At 42.5% G+C, this 16,546-nt stretch overlaps 1 protein-coding gene across 1 annotated transcript in view; it reads right to left on the reverse strand.

Annotated features, from left to right (window-relative positions):
* Positions 1 to 16,546, reverse strand: part of LOC139464921 (unconventional myosin-Id-like) — a 67,597-nt gene that overhangs the window by 27,933 nt on the left and 23,118 nt on the right. The gene's annotated exons all lie outside the window — the stretch shown is intronic.

The raw sequence follows: 16,546 nt of genomic DNA on the forward strand, positions 1-16,546 counted from the left end.
TATGTAGTGTGTACACCAAATCAACAGTGAATGACGTGGAAAGGGAGACAACTCTACAGGGCATGTACACCTAGGCCTGCTCCATATTTACTAGGTCCTCTAAGCATGATACTGTGTATATGTTGAGCATTCATCACTTTAATGTTTTGATTAAGATATTCATAACAATTTGGTTGCTCTATGAGTAATCATGTTCATTACATTTCTAGCGAACATATGGTATATATTGCTGTTGTTTTGACGATGAGCATACCATACTTGTGTCATCTGTAAACAATAATGAGTGAGTGAATCCTCATGGGAGGGGGAGGGTATCCTGATTGGAGGGAGAGGGTATGAGCGTATCCTGATGTGAGGGGAGGGTATGAGCGTATCCTGATGTGAGGGGAGGGTATGAGGGTATCCTGATGTGAGGGGAGGGTATGAGCGTATCCTGATGTGAGGGGAGGGTATCCTCATGGGAAGGGAGAGTATCCTGATTGGAGGGAGAGGGTATAAGCGTATCCTGATGGGAAGGGGAGGGTATCCTCATGGGAGGGTATCCTCATGGTATCCTCATTAGAGGGTGAGGGTATCCTGATGGGAGGGGAGGGTATCTTGATGGGAGGGGAGGGTATCCTCATTAGAGGGGGAGGGTATCCTGATGGGAGGCAAGGGTATCCCGATGGGATGGGAGGGTATCCTGATGAGAGGGGGAGGGTATCCTGATGGGAGGGGAGGTATCCTGATGGGAGGGGGCAGGGGTACCTTGATGAGAGGAGAGGGTATCCAGATGAGAGGGGAGGGTATCCTGATCAGAAGGAGAAAGTATCCTGATCGGAGGGGTTGGTATCTTGATGGGAGGGGAAGGTATCTTGATGGGAGGGGAAGGTATCATCATGACAGAGAGGTATCCTCATTAGAGGGAGAGGGTATCCTCATGGGAGGGTACTCAAATTGGGGGTATCCTAATTGGAGATGGGAAGATATTCATCACAAAAAACTTAACCCTACTGCTCAGGTTGGTGATTGAGCTGTTGGGTGGTTGAGTTTGCAGTGATTCAGCCTCACCAGCCACAGGTTCATAACAACATTGCACTTAAAACCCTCACATCATGGCCCATATCAAAAGGATATCAAATCTTTTCAGAAAAACAATTTCTGCAAGCAAACCCTATCTAAACTCATTCACAAAAAATGCTCTTCCCAGTCCTGCTGACTTATCTCCAGCCATGCCGCTCAATCATGTAGCATCCCCCATCTTCAGGAAATGTGTACTCCACATCACCCCATCATGCACACTCATGTGACTGTACACTCCATGCCTCATTTAACAACATCAGCCACATCAGTTCACTCATGTAGCATGGAAGCATGGCAAGTCATGGGGACAGACACATGCGGAACCCATCAAATCAAGTCAGTGTGAGCCAGCCAGTCAGTTGGTTTAAGGCTGCTTTTAACAGTATTCCAGTTATATCACGGCGTGTCAGCTTAATGTGGGAGGAAAGCCCCAAGTGATGCAGGTCTCAGACGTTATTCCACTTCGGTGAAACCCAAGCGCACGGGTATGGTGCTGACAAACCTTGAAACATAATCAGGGCGAACCGGGATTCGAACCACAATCATAGGTTTCTGGTGTGCCCAAGGGACACAACTCTGCACAGCAAATCGAGGCGCCTTAGACGACTGAGCCAGCCATCAAATCAAGGATATAACTAAATAGCTTAGCTGGTCTGGAATTTGTGCGACTTGAATATGATAATGAGTGAGTGAGTGAGTATGGTTTTACGCCGCTTTTAGCAATATTCCAGCAATATCACGGCGGGGGACACCAGAAATGGGCTTCACACATTGTACCCATGTCGCGAATCGAACCCGGGTCTTTGGCGTGACGAGTGTGTGAGTGAGTGAGTATGGTTTTACACGGCTTTTAGCAATATTCCAGCAATATGACGGCGGGGGACACCAGAAATGGGCTTCACACATTGTACCCATGTTGGGAATCGAACCTGGGTCTTTGCCGTGACGAGCGAACGCTTAACCACTAGGCTACCCGACCGCCCCGAATATGATAATGAAAATAGTCACCGATACACTTATTGATACATAATCACATGACGACAGGTTGTCTGTAAATTCACAGAGAGATCCAATATTATGACGTCGTTGAAAGTGTTTGCTGATGCTGAGAAAAAAAAGGGACCGGAATTCATTCATCATGTTCATACCAGCTAATACCAGGTTTTATACCACGTTTTGTGAAAAAAGATTGTTGAGCATTTATTCACTAGTGCCAAATTTTATGTTAATTACGTTTGTGGTGTTCTTATTTCTTCATACATATGTTAAGCTGAGACCTTGTGCTGATGCAACCTAAATTTCCATCGGGATAATAAAATATTAAATAATATTATCTTATTTATCTCAAAGGACAGTAAGCTGTGTGGAAGAACTCTAACAAAGTCAGAGTGAGTGAAAGTTGTTTTATGCCCCAGCAACATATAAGCAATATTCTTGCAATAGAATATCAGTGTGTTAATAAAGTCTTATCCAGGCAGCAGTGGTCAGTGGCAGTGATCCGATTCGGGAGGTCAAACATCTTTACAAGCTGTTTTTCCCTTGTAATTTATCTCAGGCATAGTGGAAGAAGTCTTGGGGACCTATTCTGACCCAAAACTTCATAAATCATTAATATCTGCATAGGGTGGGTTGGTGAGTGAGTGGGGTGTTATGCTGCTTTTAGAAACTTTCCAGCAATATCAGGGTAGGGACATCAGGAAAGGGCTTTACACACTGTACCCATGTAGGAAATCAAACCCAGGTCTCCGGCGTGACGAGCAAATGCTTCAACCACAAGGCTACAATAAAACAATCCATCTATTCTCATTGTTGAAATGTTGAACTTCAAAGCAATCCAGACTTCAGTTGTATTCATTTTTATAACTTTTTGTTGCGGTCTGGGAGCCTGAAACTATTCTCAGCTCTGAACTTCAAATTAACAGACCTGAAGATTCCTTTAAAACCTGTGAGTTCTGTGTGAGTTCCGAGTGAGGTTCCGTGTGAGTTTCCTGTGTTTCCTGTGAGTTCCGTGTGAGTTTCCTGTGAGTTCCGTGTGAGTTTCCTGTGAGCTTTGTGTGAGTTCCGTGTGAGTTTCCTGTGAGTTCCGTGTGAGTTTCCTGTGAGCTGTGTGTGAGTTCCCTGTTAATTTTCTATGAGTTCCCTGAGAGTTCCATGTGAGTTCCCTTGTACAATGATTTATATGTAACCTATTACATCTTTTTATCAAGGGGGGGCAGTCGGGTAACCTAGTGGTCAAAGCATTCGCTCGTCATGCCGAAGATCCAGGTTTGATTCCTGACATGGGTACAATGTGTGAAGCCCATTTCTGGTGTGCCCAGAACAATACTCACTCACTCACTTTCTTTCAGGAGCTAGTCTTGGTTCTGACATGCCTTATGCTCGTTCATACACATTCTCAAAGGTAAATTAACATGCTTAAAGTGTTTTAATTTGTCATTTACAATTTGTACTATTAGCCTAGGTAAATGTATGTCCTGTGTAATATGGTGAGATCTCGTAAAGCCCGACCCCATAATAATCTGATCACACGTTCTGCATGAAAAGGTTATATCACAGCAGTATGTTGACAATGAATCCCAGACATTGTGTCTGTGCTTTCTGAACACAACGATGCTTTCAAATCCATTACCATAACATAATACACGCTTTCAAAGGAATGTAGAAACCCTCTTTCAAAAGGAGCATGAAAAACATACAAACTTGAGCCATGAAAATATTACAGATAAAATCCCTCTAAAAGGTATGCTATTGACTTTTGCAGTTACTATGACCTGATACGTAATCTGCACCAGACAAGCAGACACTATTTCATTCAATACTATGGTAACATGAGCAAGTCATGTATTATACATGCTGCACTAGTTTATGCAAGTAGTGTAAGTCATATTGATCTGGCTTATCTGAATGAATCAATACTACATTGAGTTTACACAACAGCAGGAGTCACCCCATGAAACCATGGCCTAGGGCGGGGCCTTAACATGACCGCACATCTGTCCCGTTAGTAAGGTAAGGTGAAATGGGGTTTAACGTTGTGTCCAAGATTATTGCACTTAGCGACGTGCAAGCATGTGTGCTTGTGTGTCTGCTTGTACTAGTCCGGACTGATGGCGATTTATAGTGGTAGCACATTAAGATACCATGCCACAGTTTAACATGAATACCCCACTCAGACAGAGTATACTGACTCCGAGCCGACCAGTCCTTGTTTTATCCCCTTGATTCCGAGTGCTAGACAGGGTAACAAGAAGTACCATCTTATAACGTCTTTTGGTATGACGTGGCCGTAGATCAAACCCCAGACCTTCCGCTTAGAGGCTGCCGCTCTACCTCTGGACCAGGGAGGCGCTCTTGTCCTAAGAGTGAGTGAGTGATGGAGTGAGTGAGTGAGTGAGTCAGTGATGGATTTTACACAGCTTTTCGCAATATTCCAGGAAAATTACAGCGGGAAACTCCAGAAATGGTCATTTGAACCTGGGCCTTCAGCGTGACGAGTGAATGTTTTATCCACTAAGCTACCCCACCACTCTATCCTAAGAGAGAGTGAGAGAGTGAGAGTGTGAAAGAGAGAAAAGGGGAGAGATTCCATATTACTATAGTTAATCGGCCATGCCATGATTTCTTCAGAGCAGTATACTTTTGAGGATAATTGGATTTCTTATATTATGCCCAAAAGAGCTATATTACAGCAATATCCCAATTTGCAGACACCGGTTTGTGAAATCAAACTCTGGCACGACCAGCTGACACTTAACCATGAGGCCATCGTCATGATATGGCTGAAATACTGCCGATGTGACGTTGAATATTAACTCACTCACTCACCATGAGGCCAACAATCAGCTCTCAGTGATATGACTGTATGTGGAATGAATCACCTGACATTGTGATAGTATTGATTAAGTAAGAGTTTTTTGTGTATATTCAGTCTATATTAATGTGTCGTGTTCCTAGCATCTGTCACATTGATCACTGGTGTGTTAAACATTGTGACGGTTAAATGAGGCCAATACTTTGGCTGATATACTTCAGGAGACCTCTAAACAACATTTGTCTGACCACTAAGATGCTAAAGGTGAAGATTTGAGAGAGAGAGAGAGAGAGAGAGAGAGAGAGAGAGAGAGAGAGAGAGAGAGAGAGAAAGAGAGAGAGAAAGAGAGAGAGAGAGAGAGAGAGACAGCCATTGGGACCCACCATTTAATAGGGAACATGCAAATCGTTTTTGTATTATTTCTTATAAATTGACATGCCTTTGCATGTGTTTGTGATGGGTGCCAGCGGTGGGGCAGGATACATGCATCTTTTCATGAACACCTTGTATCGGGACTATATGGTGTGTGTGTGGGATATAGGGTGTGGGGTGTGGTTAACATTTTTGTAAGAGACAGAGAGAGACACCATTGCCCTCTATCCACTGTGATAAAACCTTGTGACAAAGTCACGTGATCACAACATACCAGGTGGGAATAGGTCTCAGGTTTTCTGTTGACTGGCTGGCCAGACTGGATGGACGGGCTTGGTTACTTCGCTGATTGCGTGTCATCGTATCCTGACAACTTAGGACAATGCTCATAATATCAACCACTAGTTTGTCGGGTCAAACTGAATTATTAATCTACAGCTGGAATATTGCTGACTGTGGTGCAGCAAAAAAATTCCACATATTCACAATGATCACATGGCTAAATCATTATGATGGTTACGAAAACTACTTTGTCAGCTTCTTGGTTTGATAGAGCACTGATGACAAGCCACATCATACATAAACTCAGAATCATCCTGCCTATCTGGGATGCCTGAAGCAAAGCCAGCACTGGGTGGGCCCATGACTCAATACCAAATCGTGGTGAACACTTCACAATGCTGATTCAACATCCTTGACACCCAGCGACATTAGGCCATTAACAGAAAGGCCACCCTTTGACCTAGTGGTATTCCTGGGGAATTACTTAGTAAAGGGAACCTTCTCCCTAGACTAACATTTGGTCTCTGAAATTAACTATTTTACAGAAAAAAACAGTTGTTAAATAATAGTTAGAAAGTAGGGATGGGTATTGGAGGTTTAAAGTGTATCACAATATTTGTGATGCACAAGGCCTTTTTGCGATATATATGTATCATGATATACTGTATAATTCTAAATTTTGAATTCTGAAGCAATATTGATTGAGTGAGTGAGTTGGGTTTAACGCCGCTTTTAACAGTATTCCAATCATATCACAGCGCATCATCAGCTTAATGTGGGTCCTACAGAAAGCCTGAAGTGATGCAGGTCTCAGACATTTACCGGTTCGGTGAAACCCACGTGCATGGTTATGGTGCTGACAAACCTACAAGCATAATAGGGGCGAACCAAGATTTGAACCCAAAATCATAGGTTTCTGGTGTGCCCAAGGGATGCAACTCTGCACAGCGAATTGCGGCGCCTTAGACGACTGGGCCACCCGTGCCCCCCTAAAGCAATATAACACATTAAGGTATGAATTGAAGTTAAAAAATGGAACAAAACAAGATGCTGTTACAACATAATGTTTACTCAGTCAATAAATTATTCAGCCTCAATTACTTCAATTTACAGATGTACCAATAATTAACGCACCCCCTTATTATAAAGTATAACAAAGAGAGGATCCCAGAGACTTTCTTCATCTTCAGACCCGTTACTGCAGTAATCTAGACTTGCCAAATATTATAGACTTACATGGGCTGTTTTGGATATATTTGTTTCAGGGTCTGTATAACAGTGAGTGAGTGAGTGAGTGAGTATGGTTTTACGCCGCTTTTAGCAATATTCCAGCAATAAGACTGCGGGAGACACCAGAAATGGGCTTCACACATTGTACCCATGTCAGGAATTGAACCTGGGTCTTCGGCGTGACGAGCGAACGCTTTAACCACTAGGCTACCCGACTGCCCCCCTGTATAACAGACTACCTTCTCCCCAAAACATGGAAATGACTGAGGTCTACTCTTCATCAGATGCTGTGTCTACTTTCTGTTGTGATGAATACCATGGATCTATTCGCTAGATTAGCTTTGTTTTTAGTCTGATTTGAATATGTTGAATGGCACCATGCTACATTAGCCATCTGACCCGTGAAGATCCGGGGTAGAATAGGTCTTCACCAACCCATGCTTGCCATAAAAGGTGACTATGCTTGTCGTAAGAGGCGACTAACGGGATCGGGTGGTCAGGCTCGCTGACTTGGTGGATGCATGTCATCGATCCCAATTGTGTGGATCAATGCTACCCCGGAATCTTCACGGGTCAGATAACTTTGAAGATGGGCAGGCAACATTTATTGGGTACCTGTCAGACTGTCTTGTTGGGTTACGAATTATTTCAAAGACTGTCATATATACCACCTTTGTCCACAACCAAGATATATATCCAAAATAACCTCAGTATTTCACTGTATATATATTTATATGTAAACACATGACAAAGAACATCATCTTTGTCATGTAAGTTGTATTTGTGTTGTGGGATATACACCAACAGGCTGATGAACTGATGATGTAGATACAGAGTGTGTCCAACATCAACATTGTTACAAGCCCCAGGCACATTGAGGCTAAGCTCCTAGAGCAGGGCAGTATTGACACTTATTACCTGCTGCCTAGCACAGTTGATGGTGTAGTGAGCAACCGCTTAACCCCTCACAGCCAAACACACATGATGGTCACACTATAGGAATGTACATATCTTTAACCCCTAACAACCTAACATATGTGATGATGGTTAAACCCTCAGTAGCTATGCCTTAATTATGGTTGCAAACTAAAATGGAGATATTCTACACCTCAAAAGTTTGTTTGGGCCGTTAACATTATACATCCATTTTGGTGGTAGCAATATTACTTCTCAAACAAACTCCACTGTTTGTTTTTATTTGTTATCGAGGACAAATGAACGCCATGTTAGTGCCATCCAATCACAGCCTACGCGAAGTCAGGAGCCCAGTCAACGCTTTTCCTCAGGAATTACATAATGTTAGACCATTAGAATAAGTCTTCAGCAACCCATGCTTGTCGTAAAATGCGACTATGCTTGTCGTAAGAGGTGACTAACGGGATCAGGTGGCCAGGTTCGCTGATTTGGTTGAAGCATGTCATTGTATCCCCTTGGCGTGGATCGATGCTCATGATCTCAATCACTGGATTGTCTGGTCCAGACTCGATTATTTACAGATCGCCGTCATATAGCTTGAATATTGCTGAGTGCGGCTTTAAACAACAAACCAACCAACCAACTGAACCGTACCATGGTAATAGGTCCATTAAGTCATGCCAATGAGGTCAAATAACATGAAGAAAAATAATCCTTTCAATTCAACGCCTGTAGATCATGGACACATCACATCAAGCACACAACTCTCTCTGTAAGCGTGAGTAAATGGGGGCGTAGTCGTAATGCTGCACACTGACAGAGGGAACATTCAGAGCAATGACAAAATACAAAATACTCATGGTATATCCTACTTAGATTGTATATGGAATTCTTTCAAAGGACAAGAACCAAGCCGGGTTCATTCATCAGGTAGATGACTGTTTTCTATGGCTGAAATTATTTTTAGGAATGCAATATTGCCTCAGGTCTATATTAACTGAAAGTTAGCTTTCGCTTTTTATCATTATAATTGTATCTGGATGTTATCCTTTCACAGTACAAGATAGGTGCTTGCGGCATACACATCCCTCATAATACCGCCCCGATTTCCTCCTACAAATATGAGATCGGTGCTTCAAATGCATCTCAAACCAGGAAGTAAAGGGGAGTGGATGAATATATTGCATCCTTTTGGCAATTCTTTTGTAGAAACAATGCAAAGGGTTTCCCTATATCCTACAGGATGTGAACAAAGAGTTCTGTTGAATCATCAAAACCAATTTGCTTTTAGCCATGATCATGACCACAGCCTGCTCAGAAATTTGGATTATGTCCTTCACTCAGTCATTATTTTGTACTAAACAAGGAAAATCCCATGCATAGTTCATGTAAGCTAGGATTCACAAAGACTTTTTATTCAGGGGTTTATCTAGACCTGCTGCGAGGTTGATATTCGGCATAAGTCTGAAGCTAATGACAGTAAAAATCCCAAGTTGATTTACAATTTTTCCCAATTCCTCAGATTTTACGGGGGGAAAAAAAATTCAATTTTGTGCCAAGGGAACTTAGTTTGGAAGCTTAGATCAGCGGTAGAAATGAACATCCACTAGTCCTTATAATGATAACAAATAGCAAATCTCCAAAACATGGCATATTTCTACTAGTCCTTATGATACCTTAACTATTGGGCAATTTGGCAAGGACTATAGGACAAGCACAGATTTCTATAACTGTAGATATATGCCTGATATTTTATTTGTTGTTGGTACAGTTGTCCCCTAGGGACCCCCATTTTGATGCCTCAGTGATCCTTCACAAGAATGATGGCCGTGGGGTAGCCTTGTGGTTGAAGCGTTCACTCATCACACAGAGGCCCGGGTTCGATTCCCGACATGGGTGCAATGTGTGAAACCCATTTCTGGAGTCTTCCGCCGTGATGTTGCTGGAATATTGCTAAAAGTGGCGTAAAAACAAACTCACTCACTACAAAATCATGACAGAGAGTACCAAAGAAGGAGTGAGTGAGTATGGTTTTACACCACTTTTAGCAATATTCCAGCAATATCACAGTGGGGGACACCAGAAATGGGCTTCACATATTGTACCCATGTCGGGAATCGAATCCGGGTCTTCGGTGTGACGAGCGAATGCTTTAACCACTAGGCTACCCGACCGCCCCTTCAAAGAAGGAAGTAAATAAGTCAGCCTCATATTCCATCATTGACAACGTCAACATATACCGGGTCAGGAAGGAGAGACTTTATAGCGGATGACAGTCAATAGAAGGTCCTGGGGCCAGAAGGGCATGCTAAGTAATAGACATTATTTTTGTTTGTGAAGATGTATATTTAGACTAACATATAGTCCATGAACATTTTTATGACAATACGTTTCTCTCCTCTGAAAAACATTTATCCCTGATGAGGATTTCATAGCCTAGAGCTGGCTAGACTTGCTTTTCTAATCTGGATCAGCTAATGCTTCATAAAGTACATATATATTTATAATTGGTGCAGAGTTGATGTATATTGTACAAACATGAACAGTAATAAATGTTGACATACTTGGATAAACACATAAAATGTGAGTGAGTGAGTGAGTGAGTGAGTGAGTGAGTGAGTTGGGTTTAATGCCGCTTTGAACAGTATTCCAGTTATATCACGGTGTGTCACCTTAATGTGGGAGGAAAGCCCAAAGTGATGCAGGTCTCAGATGTTTACCACTTCAGTGAAGCCCACAAGCAATTTTTCTTGATTATGGTGCTGACAAACCTAGAAACATAATCAGGGCAAACCAGGATTCAAACCCACAGGTTTCTGGTGTGCCCAAGGGACATAACTCTGCACAGTGAATTGAGGCACTTTAGATGAACATACGAACAGTATAAACCATTAAATAAACCGGGAATTCAGAAATTGAATACAATGTCATCAATCTCAATTAAAAGGAGCGGGCAAACCTGTTGGATTACAATTGCTTTTTATCCAGCTCTTGGTGAAATTAGTAGCCTACAGTTTGTTACTTACTAAACGAACAGTATGTGAAGTTACTATGTTTGACTAATATATTTATAAGATTAACTTTAATATATTTTTGCATTTATGAGGGTATTGACCTAAAAACCAGTCTGCACCAGCTTTTGAAATATTGAAATAACCAACACTGAAAAAGACAAAAACTAGTTTTGATACCATCCCTGGAGTTATGGCCATTAATTCTCCTGTGCAGAGAGCGTGGAGGTCACCACACTGCTGTGATAGAGACATAGGGAGTAAATAAAGAATGTCCCAGTCAGCTGGTCACAGATGAGATATAGTCCACAGCGTGACACTATGATCACACTATTTACACAGGGCAAGAGGTCGCATTCCTCTCATGCATCTCATAGAACCAATACCACACAGCCTCTTTGCGTTCAGATATTGAACCACCCTCCTGTTCTCCTGGACAACAATTCTCGACTTAACCCACTTGTCCAAAGACCAAGAATATTCAAATTTCTTCAGTCTAATAAGCTCAAAAACTAGAATCCATATACATACAACTCAAAAGAGTGAAGTGAAATGAAATGGGGTTTAACATCGCATCCAAGATTATTGCACTTATTCAGTGAGTGAGTGAGTGAGTTGGGTTTAAAGCCGCTTTTAACAGTATTCCAGTTATATCACGGCGTGTCAGCTTAATGTGGGAGGAAAGCCCGAAGTGATGCAGGTCTCAGACGTTTACCACTTCCGTGAAAACCACGAGCACGGGTATGGTGCTGACAAACCTAGAAACATAATCGGGGCGAACCAGGATTCGAACCCACAATCATAGGTTTCTGGCGTGCCCAAGGGACGCAACTCTGCACAGCGAACCGCGGTGCCTTAGACGACTGTGTGTGTGTGTGTGTGTGGCTGCTTGTAGTAGTCCGGACTGATGCTGATATATAGTGCTAGCCCACTGAGATACCATGCCGCAGTTTAACATGAATACCAGACACAGTATACTGACTCCGAGCCGACCAGTCCTTGTTTTAGACCCTTAATGCCGAGTGCCAGACAGGGTAACAACAAGTACCATCTTTTAACATCTTTTGGAATGACGCAGCAGGGATAAACCCTGGACCTTCTGCTTAGAGGCGGATGCTCTACCACTGGACCAGGGAGGCGCTCTTGTCCTTATCGAACCCAGGCCTTAGGGATGAAGAGCAAACACTTTAACCACTGGGCAACCCCTCCGCCCCTCACAAACTTGAACATCCAATCCTCTTTTTGAGGCTCATACAGCAAGCATAGGGTATCATATTAATCACAATTCACAGAAAAAGCTTCAGGGCCCCCTTCCACAAAGCGTTCATAGCGTTACGATCATCGTAACTGTATAGTTTGTCATAGGCTTACGAACGTCGTAGCGCTACGAACTCTTTGTGGATCGGGACCCAGAATAATAGAGGTGAGCCACCAACCCACCATAAGTATAGAAATTACATCCTGAGATTGAATATCTGTCATGATCTCTTAAACAGAAGGATGCAAAATCTTCATTGTGAAACTACCTTTTATACATTGTTTGATAGGCATTACTTATAAGTTTACGGATGACAAGGTAGACATAATTTTATGGATAACGACTTTTTACAGTATTAAAGAAGTTATCCATAAAATTGTGTCTCCGTGTCCTTTTATACAACAAGTAAATACACTTTAGTCAATACCTTCAACCTAACCCTCTAAAGTGAGTGAGTGAGTATGGTTTAATGCCGCTTTTAGCAATATTCCAGCAATATCACGGCGGGGAACACCAGAAATGGGCTTCACACATTGTACCCATGTTGGCAAACGAACCTGGGTCTTCGGTGTGACGAGCGAAAGCTTTAACCACTAGGCTACCTGACCGCCCCCTAACCATCTTAAGCCTACCACATGCTTCCCATCAGAAACTATCCAATCATGTTCCAGATTTACCAATTACTTATGTCGAAATGAGTTGACATTTGGACCCAGTTTACAAAGCCTCCCCACTGACACTGTTTCCTCCCATCCCACATCTTCCTGTGGATGCATGGTGCGGAAGGTGTTGTCAAGTGCACCTGGAAGTGACACACCCCAGCCTTGGGGGGGGGGGGGGATCTCGTAGAACCAGTTTCTGCCCCAATCTATGTCACATGTATGTCAGTCACTGTCATCGGGTACGAATGACAAACTCATCTACAGATACAAGAATTGTTAGTTTGATTGTGGTTTGTTCGTTCCTGAGTGAATTCCTGAGTTCCAGAGTGAGGCTAGCAATAAGACAGCTCTAGGGAGAAGACATTAGTTTGTTTGTTTGGTGTTTAACGTCGCACTCAGCAATATTCCACCTATATAACGACAGACTGTAAATACTCGAGTCTGGACCAGACAATCCAGTGATTGGCATCTTGAGCAACAAAGAAAGTTGTGCGTAAACAACTTGAATCAAATTTCCTAGGGCTACTAATGTGCCCAAGGCTTGTTCTGCTTTAACTTGGCTGCAGCAAGTTTGTTTGTTTATTTGTTGTTTAACACCGCACTCGGCAACATATTCCAACTGTATGACGCCAGTCTGTAAATAATCAAGCCTGGACCAGACAATCCAGTGATTGATATCATGTGCATCGATCTGTGTAATTGGGATATGAAAACATGCATCATCCAAGTCAGTGACAGACTACCCGATCCCGTTTGTTGCCTCTTACGACAAGCATAGTCGCCTTTTACATCAAAGATGGGTTGCTGAAAACCTACATAATAGCACCCAGGGTGGTCTCAAAATAAGAAATAGGGGGCTCTTATCATGCTTATTAGAATATAATTTTTATGAAGAAAAGAAAAAGTGTTGAAAGATCGTAAATTTCGTGGTTTATGCTGACAGCCTGAAATGATACCAAAGAAAAGTCTGTGCAAATTATACACGACAGATATAATTTAGTTTCCCGTAATTAAGGGTGCATATAACACACGAGTATGTATTATACACAAATAAATAAGTCTTTTGTACACTGATCAATCGGAATGGGTGGTAATTGGGATGGTTCACTAACCAACATATTAGCAAATATCGCCATGGGCGTTTATTACGTTGAATATGGTATTCTAACCCGGATCTTCACGGCTCAGCTGCAGTTAGTGGGTATGGTGTTATGCTGTCCTCAGCACAATTTTAGCAAGATGATTATGGAGGCAACCAAGCATGGGCCTTACAGACTACAATCTACTCATCTGCGTATGAACCCTGAAACTCGGCCAAACCAGCAACTGCTTCAAACTAGAGGCTACCTGACCACTCCAAACCATAGTGTATTAGACAGAGTAAGGCGATGAAAGATTAACATAACTAAAAACAAATTTAATGATTTGTTTTTTTCAAAACAGGAGTACTGACTGCAAAGAAAACAGTTGCTGTATTACTTAACCAAATGGGTTTTGAAACAACCCCCTGATACTGATAGCATGATTCTGTCCAGTGGTTTGATCTACTGTTGGTGTGACCTGTCCTGACCTCAAAGTACTGGTGTAGTTAAGAAGCTCATCTCAGCAGAATAGATATACTTTACATTCCCTGTAACCTGCACATCAGTAGGGACTGTCTCAAAACGTGTTCACACAGATACCTTACTTCATCATACCTAGAGTAGGGACTGTATCAACACATGCACACACAGATACCTTACTTTATCATACCTAGAGTAGGGACTGTATCAACACATGCACACACAGATACCTTACTTTATCATACCTAGAGTAGGGACTGTCTCAAAACATGTACACACAGATACCTTACTTCACCATACCTAGAGTAGGGACTGACTCAAAACATGTACACTCAGATACCTTACTTCACCATACCTAGAGTAGGGACTGTCTCAAAACATGTACACTCAGATACCATACTTCACCATACCTAGAGTAGGGACTGTCTCAAAACATGTACACACAGATACCTTACTTCACCATACCTAGAGTAGGGACTGTCTCAAAACATGTACACACAGATACCTTGCTTCACGATACCTAGAGTAGGGATTGTCTCAAAATGTGTACATACAGATACCGTACTTGTTCATCATACCTAGAGTAGGGACTGTCTCAAAACATGTACACACAGATACCTTACTTCACCATACCTAGAGTAGGGACTGTCTCAAAACATGTACACACAGATACCTTACTTCACCATACCTAGAGTAGGGACTGTCTCAAAACATGTACACACAGATACCTTACTTCACCATACCTAGAGTAGGGACTGTCTCAAAACATGTACACACAGATACCTTACTTCACCATACCTAGAGTAGGGACTGTCTCAAAACATGTACTCACAGATACCTTACTTCACCATACCTAGAGTAGGGACTGTCTCAAAACATGTACTCACAGATACCTTACTTCACCATACCTAGAGTAGGAACTGTCTCAAAACATGCACACACAGATACCTTACTTCACCATACCTAGAGTAGGGACTGTCTCAAAACATGTACACACAGATACCTTACTTCACCATACCTAGAGTAGGGACTGTCTCAAAACATGTACACACAGATACCTTACTTCACCATACCTAGAGTAGGGACTGTCTCAAAACATGTACTCACAGATACCTTACTTCACCATACCTAGAGTAGGGACTGTCTCAAAACATGTACTCACAGATACCTTACTTCACCATACCTAGAGTAGGAACTGTCTCAAAACATGCATGTACAGTTATCTTATCATAGAGTAAGGAACAGGTCTACTTTGAAGAAGCAAGTCTATGTTAAAGTATGGGAGTGATGATTGTCATAGCCCTAAGATCTCTTGTCACAAATGCACCCTGCCCAAGAAAATCTCTTCTGTCATATGTTTCTATTACATGGACCTAAACATTTATCCATAACAGCTGAAAATTCTTTCCTCCAGAAACATCAAACAGAACCCACAAGCATGGGTATGATGGTGAAAACCCCAGGATCATAATCCCCCTGAACACAGGATTCTGACATGGCTAAGGGACACAACTCTGCGAGCAGTGCCCTATACAATTTGGCCATCAATGCAAACAGAAAGAGTGAGTGAGAGAGTATAGTTTTACGCCGCTTTTAACAATATTTCAGCAATATCACGGCGGGGGACACAATAAATGGGCTTCACACATTGTACCCATGTCAGGAATCGAACCCGGGTCTTCGGCGTGAACGCTTTAACCACTAGGCTACCAGACCACCCCGCAAACAGAAAGAGAGTCAGGAGTTGCTAGGTGTAAAGGATTATCAGTCACCACCAAGATCTGTTTACACAGTGACAACTGCTACATACAACATCATGTCGAAACAGTGACATCATTTGCGTTGGTGGCATACCCATTCCTCGTCTCATACGAGAATAGATCCCAGCACCACATTGCTAGTCTGGTGATGGGTGTGACTGTCAGGTTCTTGGCTGAATTGAGTGTCATGATGCCCCGATGGTGTAATTGTTTGCTGTTCAGTTCATTATGCTGGCTTGTCAAACCGAGAGTTTTTTTCCCAAAGTATTTCATGACCTGCTTTAAGGCTACCAGAGCATGACTGCAGTGTCAACCTAATGTAGCGTCAATGTGGTTGGGCCTTGTTGAATCAATACAACAGAGGGATGTAGATCTTAACTGTGAGCTTTTGGTTTGGTTTGTTGTTTAACGCTGCACTTAGCAATATTCCAGCTTTGTGACGGCGGTCTGTAAATAATCGAGGCTGGACCAGACAATCCAGTGATTGACATCATGAGCATCGATCCACGCAATTTGGATACAATGACATGCATCAACCAAGTCAGCGAGCCTGACCACGCGATCCCGTTAGTTGCCTTTTACGACAAGCATAGTCGCCTTTTACATCCTGGTAACTTCCAT

The sequence above is a fragment of the Haliotis cracherodii genome, unplaced genomic scaffold, assembly GCF_022045235.1.
Source record: "Haliotis cracherodii isolate W230 unplaced genomic scaffold, xgHalCrac1.p SCAF_17, whole genome shotgun sequence".
In the NCBI taxonomy this organism is placed as follows: Eukaryota; Metazoa; Mollusca; class Gastropoda; order Lepetellida; family Haliotidae; genus Haliotis; species Haliotis cracherodii.